Consider the following 9068-nt stretch of genomic DNA (forward strand, 5'->3'; position numbering starts at 1 on the left):
TGGAGAAGATCCTGTGAATCTCTTCGCTTCTTTTCAATCTGCCATGTTTTTGTTTTCTCCCTAAGCAGTTGAATCTTGTCACGAAAAGTGAGAAAAAAAGCGTCCTGTGCATGGATGATGTCCCCCCAACTGGACTTGATGAATTCGTTGAAGGATTCATCCTGGAGATGGATAGAGTTGAATTTGAAGGAGTAGCCCATTCTGCGCTCGGAATGCCCCCAGTCCAGGAAGATGGCCTTGTGGTCCGAAGTAAAGTCCCCTCCAGTTTTTGCGACCGGCATTCCCCACTTTTGGATGATGCTGGAGTGTAGGAGAAAGCGGTCAATTCTTTTTGCGATGTAGGCTGAGCCCAGCCTACCATTGTCCCATGTGGGAGTCATAATTTCTGGGGATATATCAACTAGGTCCCTATTTAGGAACTCCCTTCTCATCCTGTCGGCCATTCTGTCCACAGGTCGGCAGTGACCCCAGCACTCTTCCGAGCTGAGAGTGAGGTTAAAATCACCTGCAATAAGCAAAGAGTCAATGTCTAAAATTTCCGAATTGAACAAAGAATCCCAGAAAGGGAGTCTGTGCCTGTAGGGCGCATATATGTTCAACATATTAAGGATTTGTGATCTTCCTCTGATGGAGGCCGAGATGAGAATGTCGGCGCTGCACTTATAGGCTTTTGCCTTGATCATGAGCGGATCCCACATAGCCACCAAACCTCCAGACAGCCCTTCTGCATTTGTGGCGGCCATGTGCCATGATGGAAACATCTTTCTGAAGAAAGCCAAGGAAGCCGTGCTGGAATGCATTGTTTCCTGGATAAAGATAATGTAGGGCCGAGCAGAAACAAGAGTCTCTCTTAGAGCCAGAAATTTTGGGGCGGCTCCCAGACCCCTGATGTTATAAGAGATAAGGAAGGTCATTTAGATGGCTGACCAGCCGCGCTCGCTCTAAGAGGCTGTGGAGGAGATGACTCGAAAATTGGAACATCTATCAGGGGGAGATTTGAGATTCCCAATTCGGAGGCGATGGTCCTGCCTCTGAAGTGACGGCTCCCACCTCTATGCTTTTTCCTTACAGTGATATTTTTGGCAGAGTTGGGACTAATGATGGGGAAGGAAGGCTTGTGGATAGTGAGTGGTTCGAGAATGGAAGGATGACGATTGAGAAGCTGGTCTATATCGCTGTCAAAATTGTTGACCGGAGAGTCTGTTGGAGAGTTGAACGGGGTCGGGGACAACAGTACTTCTTTCCCTTTTTGGATGACAGGAGGCGATCGAATGGGAGATGGCGAGGAAGAGGAAATGAGAATTGGGTGTGATCCCACTACAAAGTCAGCCACGTTCATCGCCGGTGGAGGGGGGACCGCGTCCTCTTCAAACTGTTCTAAAACTGGAGGGCTGGAGAAATCGGCCGCGTTCATGAGAGGAGGGGAGGGAGCTGCTTCGTTGAGAGCGGCCGATAATGGAGAGCTCTTGAAACCTGCAAAATTAGGCGACTCAGGCCTAAACAGAGAATCTTCCTGCGAGCTTCGTAACTCAGTGGACTTGAAAGAGAAGTTTTCCCCCGGGGGGCTGGCTTTTTCAGAGCGGGAATCAGAATCCTTTTGCGCTACGATTTTCCTATGACGGCGGAATCGGCAGTCTCTAATGAGGTGACCCGTTCGGTGGCAGGAGGAGCAGCGGAACGGGATGCCCCAAAAATCGAGCCTTTGACATATCTTTGAGCCCTCCCAAGAAATTTCTATTTGGTCAGGATAACCACCCTTGTATGGTTTTTCAATGAGAATCCAGGCGATTCTTTTATCCCTCTCCCCCCGGACCCATGGGTCGACGTAAATGAACTTGCCAATGGCATCTCCAATAATGGCTAGGATCTCCGGCGTCCACAGTTCAAGAGGGAGATTAGGGAGCTTTACCCAGATCATGCTGTGAGAGGGAGTATTTTTGAGAGGATCGAAGCCGAGGTACCATCTTGAGAGAGAGAGAAAACTTCTGCCCGAGACCCATGGTCTGTTCAAAATCAGCTCCAAGTCAGCCTCCTTTTGAAAGTGGAACGAGAACCAGTCCTTCATGAGGCGGGAGATAATTGGAGTGTATCCTATGATGGGAGACCAAGACTTTGTAACCCAGCTTCTCATTTGGTCCTCGTCCAATTCCGGGAAGTACCATTTCCCCACCAGTGCAAGCTTTTGTAGACTCTCAATACGATCCACCAGGGAGGGACCCGAGACAGAGATCGCCTTGGGGGGAGGAACCGTCTTGACCGGGGCTTTATGCTTATAGCGACCCTTATGATGATTATGGGAGGCAAGGTTTCCAAGAATGGGAGGGTCCCTCAGCCCCGGAGGGAGAGAGTCTGACAGCGAGTTGTGCCACCTTGGATTCCCACTGGCAAGGTTCCGAGCAGACTCAGCTTCAATGGCCGCGGCGAAAAGAGCTTTCGTGGCCGGTGAGTCACTTTCTTCTGCCATCATTGGTCAGAAGGAAAATCCCAAAAGGGGATCTCCCGTACCTTGGAAGATCCCAAGGAGAGGAGGCCAGCGGAGAATGTTACCTGGATAATAAAACTTCTGCAGGGAGAGAACTATGGAAGGTACAGGAATTGGTCGATCTCCAGAGTCTCTGGCAGAGAAAAGGACAAACACTGAAAAGGGAAGACTCTAGAAAAGTACCTTGGAGGGATTTGTGACGTAAACCAGCCGCCGAAATGCCATGTTCAAGCAAAAAGGTGGTAGGATCATTAAAGGAGCAAGAGGAAAAAGCCTGTGAATTCAGATGGATGAGATATGAGACCCCGGAAAAAAGATTTGAAATTCTTGATTGTCGGAAAGAGTGGCCGGAAAACCCTGGAAAGCCCAGCGGACTCGAAGGCAGAACCAGAGAAGCTATTTCGCTTCAGTTGGGCTGTTGCAGTCAAAACAGCAGCAGAAGATTTGGAAAACACACCACCATTTTCCTATGCGAAAGCGAATGTCCTGACAAGGGCTGTATATGTAAAAGGAGGCTCTAATTCTGCTGATGAGAGCTTTTAACATTTTATACCTTATTGAGTAGGAAGAATCTCAATGAAAGGAGACCAGACCCCTCCTAGAAATGGCAAAGGAAAACTTCAAAATCCTCTGAAAGAGGTCCCCTCAAAGCCGCAGAAAACTACCCATGTTTTAACGAGGCGCACAAGAGATTTTCATTATATATATATAATGAAAATTGAATAAAAATATCCACATTAAGAAAATAAGAAGATGATTATTCAAAATTTTGAATAAATTGGAGTGAATTTAATATTGGAATTGGAATTATAAAAAAATCCACACTAAGAAAATGAAAATGAAAATTATTATAAATTATAAAACCAAATTTGAAAATGCAAATCCTAAATTGGGATGATATCCACCGGCCCATTGTTAAACTATTTATATGTGCATAAATTGTTAATAAAAATGCATTGTTATGGTGCAAACAACTTTGGACACATCTTTCACTACCTCTAACTTGTAAACCACCCACTAAAAATTATGATAAATAAATTATTAAATATCAAATTTATAAACTTAATTTTTTTATATTAATTATCATATATATCAATTATAAAACAAAATGTTAAATCAGGGCTGTTGGCCATAGACACGAGGGGTTTAGGGTTTAAAAGGGATAGATATGAGGAGTTTAGGGTTTAGAAGAGAGAGATAGTCATCACAAGCATACCATAAACATAAACAATATTCAAACTGTTTGGTATTTTGGTTTTAGATAGGGTTATAATTATTTTGAAAATTTGAGATTTATAGGATTATTATTCATAAATAAAATGATGTTTAGAGTTTTATACAATTTTAATTAGATTAAAGATTGTAAAAGTTTTAAAAAAATATTTAAATATTTAAAAATAAATTTATTAAAAAATAGAGTTATATAAAAATAAATGGTTTAAATTATATATAGTTAAATTATGTGATTTATTTTGTAAGTTTTATTGGTTAGAGTTATATTAGGTTTTAATATAAGGGGATTTTTGTTTAATCTGTCTAGAGCACACCAATTTTTAATATAGGGGTTTTTTACTTAATTTATTTGACCACTCCAATCTTTAACGTGAAGAGATTTTTGCCCACAAAATTTCAAACCAATATCATTTACACTACAAAATACCTTAACAAAACACTCTCTTTATTTTACACTCTATAAACAATTTAAATATATCATATCAAACTACAAATTCTTTAATTTTTTTTTTTATAAAAATATAAATATCCAACCAAACTAAACTCATAGAAAATGAAAAAAATTGGTTACTCCTTATCAAACTACTTTATAACATGATTTTGTAAACCCATGTTTTTTTTTAAATTTAAATTTTATTTTCGTGAAACAATATATTATTTAAATAAATTACACGGATAGTAAATCATGTCTCTTAAAATTAAAATTAATTTATTAAATATCAAATATTAAATTAATTAAATTTATTTTTTATTTATTTAAAAATTAAAATAAATTCTTTATTATTACACTGGTGATGAATTGAAATATTATTCTTATTTTTATAGATTACAAGCTTACGATTATATTTTAATTCATATCACAATAAATAAATATTTGAAATTATAATCTAATTAAATATACACCACAGGAAAAAGTCGAAGATTTTCTACTTTTACTTTTGTAATTATTATTAAATGTTTTCTTTTCCGTAATAATATTATTTAGCGAACAAATTCTTAGGCTCACAAAATTTTAACAAAATTAAACAAATGATAAAAATTTAATTATACCTGAATTTAAATTTATGTTAGAATTATCTGAAACTTATAACAAACCTACAACTTACAAGATTCCAACTCATCATTCCTAATTTGTCACTAAAAAATAAATATTTAACTCTACAATTAACTTATGGAGTTCTCGGAATCCGAACCTTGACTTTGCTTGCTGTCGAAGCTATGAATGCTATTTAACTGTTCAGGAATCCCTCTTTCCTCGTCACTGGGGGAGAGCTCAGGGGTACCTTCAGGCATCCCTACTCATTAAACTCTAGGCAGGGACTGGACTTCGTGCAGCTGCTCGTCGATTTGTTTAGGACTAGTTTCTGATGGGTTTGGGTAGGAAACGCTACGTTGATAATTCTTGTGCAGGCATTGTCATTAGAATCATGGGGGCGGTTAATGGCATGAATGGGTGGTGGTTGTTCATGGCTTTGTTGGGAATCTGTTCAGGTATGTCGTCGTTTAGGTCTATGGCAGAGGAGGTGCCGGCAGTGCAGCTGATCTACCATAATGGGCCTCTGCTGAGCTCTGATATAGATGTTCATGTGGTTTGGTATGGAAAGTTCAGTCCGGTCCAGAGATCGATTATTGGGGATTTCTTGCACTCCCTGGGAGAGGAAGAAGAAGAGACATTACTGAGGAACCAACCATCTGTAAAGGAATGGTGGAAAACCACTGACATTTACAGAGAGGATGCATTATTCAGTATGAGCTCTGCTGTAGCGACTGAGAAGAAGAAGAATGAGAAAATAGTGCTGGTGAATCAGACACTGGATGAGTCCTACAGCCTTGGAAAATGGCTACAGAGAACCCACATTGAAGCCCTGGTCCTCAGGGCATCTGTGGTCTCCAATACTTTAGTGCCCGAGAAAGGGATTTTCTTGGTCCTCACTGCCCAAGATGTTGTAGTAGAAAGATTCTGCATGAGCTCATGTGGGTTTCATTCTAGTGTAAAAGGTGGGAAGGGGAGGCGCTCAGTCTCTTTGCCATATGCATGGGTTGGGAACTCTGTAACACAGTGCCCTGGTCAGTGCGCTTGGCCTTTCCACCAGCCTCTCTACGGCCCTCAGACTATACCTCTGGTAGCCCCTAATGGCGATGTGGGCGTGGATGGTATGATCATAAATATTGCCACTGTGCTTGTGGGGACTGTTACAAATCCCTTCAATACTGGTTTTTTTCAAGGCGATGCTGCTCTGCCTCTAGAGGGTGTGTCTGCTTGCAGGGGAATGTATGGAAGAGGGGCATATCCCGGATACGCAGGCCAGCTCCTGGTAGACAAAACTACAGGAGCCAGCTTCAATGCTCGAGGGCTCAATGGCCGCATGTTCCTCCTTCCAGCCATGTGGGATCCTCTTACCAAATCGTGCAAGACCTTGGTTTAATTTAAACAGGTTTGTTCTACTTGCTCTAGAACAACAGTTCTCCTGGAGCTTCTGTATGGTACAAATTGTGCTGGGAACTGTTACAAATCCTTGTACTTTTTGTAAGTTGGACATTGTACTTAATACCATTGCCTACTATTGAATATGATACAAGGGATTGGGGCAGTTAAATCTCTATTCATTGTTCTGCTCCCAGAATGAAATCTTCATTGTTCTGTTCCCAGAATGAAATCACAACTGAAATATGCGTTTTGATTTTGTATGGTTCCTCGAATATGTGTGAGATGGTCTGTCTGTGAACCCTTTTCACACCATAAGAGATAATGCAGAGACTTCAAAGTACAGGAAATTTAATGACTTTACCCAAATATGTCATCCCTGTAACCGTTCAGGCGTCTACTTTATACACAATAGTGCCCGTTGCAAATTAAGCACCCAAACTTGAATTTATTGAGCATTTCTTTCTCTCTTTACATCAGAAGAACCCAGAATGGCCGGCAACATAGTTCTCTCTTTACATCAGAAGAAACCAGAATGGCCGGCAACAAAACAAATCACATAAGTGGTGGACTAATTTACAAACGATGTTTTCGGCTGGTTGAAAACCAAACAAGAAAACAGTACCCTAGAGAGGAGTTAGTAAGATCAGGAAGGTTTTTTTAATTTTGCATTGTTTATGATCCTGTAACTCATTTTTTTTCCATGATTTTCCGAGTAAATTTGAAAACTAGTTACACTATTGTAACGGCAAAATGATTTTTCGCTATTGCCATAGTTGGAGCAGTGCCCATCAACTTTTGGTGCAGGACATACACGGTACTCATAATTTGGCTGAATTCGTTTATTAACGTGGCCCATGAAAACTCTTTGCCACTAATGCCCCTTGTGCGTTTTCTTCGAGGGTTTAATTAAAATGCATATTTAATGTATTTTGAGTTATCTATTTATTTATGGGATGTAATTGTGTTTTTTTTAATAATAAATATATGAATGAAAAGTGGTTTAAACATTTTATTTAATAATTTTAGTATTTTATGAGATTTAAATTATAAGTAACTTGATATGTGTTTTTTTGAAATATGATATTTATAATTTGAATTTAATTATTAATAATTATTAGGTGGATGGTAGGGATTTAACTTCAATGAAATGTTTTAAAATATTTATAGTAGTATATGTATATTAAAAATTGAAATTTATTTTCAAAGTAAATTTGCTTTTTTTATTTTTTAATTAAATTAATTAACATTTATAATTTGAATTTAATTATTAATAATTATTAGGTGGATGGTAGGGATTTAACTTCAACGAAATGTTTTAAAATATTTATAGTAGTATATGTATATTAAAAATTGAAATTTATTTTCAAAGTAGATTTGCTTTTTTAATTTTTTAATTAAACTAATTAATTTAAAAGAAATATTATATCAACACGTCATATGAAATGATTTATAGTATTGATTGATAAATCATGTTATTGGTTTATCTTTTGTAACAAAGTTTATTTGGAGATTAAAAATCTCTATTTAAGTGATGGTAAATTTTCATAGTTAAAAATCTTATTCCCCACTAATTCTAGTAATTTAAAGTAATGTTATAATTTAGTTTGTTTTTGTGATTTATTTAGTTTTAGTAAAGTGAAATGTCTCATAAAACAAATTTTTGATTTTTATTATGGATTGATGTCTATGAGTGTCTATTAGCCATTTAATTTATATGATTGAGTTAGATAATTAATAATTTTAATATTTTATCAAATTTAACTTGTACTTTTTTATTAATAGTTTATTTTAAATTAATTAAGCTTATTTATAAAACTTGTAAAATTAAACTTATCTCTAAAACTTATAAAAAAAAGTCATAATTTCTAATTTATATAATAATAAACTTTTCAGTATTAAAACTTATAAAAAAACATATTTCATAACTTCTAACTTGTACCATAATAAGCTTTTTCACAATTAATATTGATAATTATTGTAAATCCAAATATTATACATTTTAACATCATATCAAATTGATGGACATATACTTTACATTAACTTGAAATCATGTGTGAAGTGAAAATGTGCTGAGTAATTTTTGAAAATGATTTTCAATTTATGTTTTTTGACTTAAAAAATGTTGTTTTTTTAAAGGTATAATATAATTGGTTGCTTTTATTGGATTTTGTTCGTATAATTTTTACTGAGATGGTAATTTTTGTAGTTATTTTAAATATATTTGCATAAATAGATATAATATTTTGAAAAAGTATAAATTATATAATTTAACTTTTTAATTTCAATAAATCTCTATCAAAACTTAAACAAAATTACCAATATGGTTTTATTTTTCCTAAATAAATAATAATAAAATAGAATAAATTCCATATTTTATTAATAACCCATACACAAATATTTTACCATATATCACTATAACACTAACAAAGTAAATGATAAATCCTATTAAATATGATATACATTAGCATACCAAGAGATCAAAATGCTTCCAAATATAACAAATATTTTACCATATATCACTATAACACTAACAAAGTAAATGATAAATCTTATTAAAATATGATATACATTAGCATACCAAGAGATCAAAATGCTTCCAAATATAACAATGTACATTTCCATCCATATATAATTAATATTTTAAATGTAATATACATTGCTCTACAATCTGAATTGCTTCCCAATTTAACAATCCGCATTCCCATATATATTGTATTTAATATTATCTGAAATACTTCCAAATTTAACAATCCACATTTCCATCCATATATATAATTAATATTTTAAATGTGATATACGTTGCTCTGCAACCTGAATTGCTTCCCAAATTAACAATTTGCATTCCCATATATGTTGTATTTAATATTTTCTGCTATACAGACAACTTATATTGTTTTTGGTTTATTAAATAATATTTCACTTTTT

General features: G+C 35.8%; 1 pseudogene; it reads left to right on the forward strand.

Annotated features, from left to right (window-relative positions):
* The first annotated feature begins 4987 nt into the window (after positions 1–4987).
* LOC149249747 (protein EXORDIUM-like 2 pseudogene) lies at positions 4988–6354 on the forward strand (annotated as a pseudogene).
* Positions 6355–9068: the final 2714 nt, after the last annotated feature.

The sequence above is a fragment of the Pinus tabuliformis genome, chromosome 7 (assembly GCF_031772625.1).
Source record: "Pinus tabuliformis cultivar Carrire ecotype Pingquan chromosome 7, CPIR1, whole genome shotgun sequence".
Lineage (NCBI taxonomy): Eukaryota > Viridiplantae > Streptophyta > Pinopsida > Pinales > Pinaceae > Pinus > Pinus tabuliformis.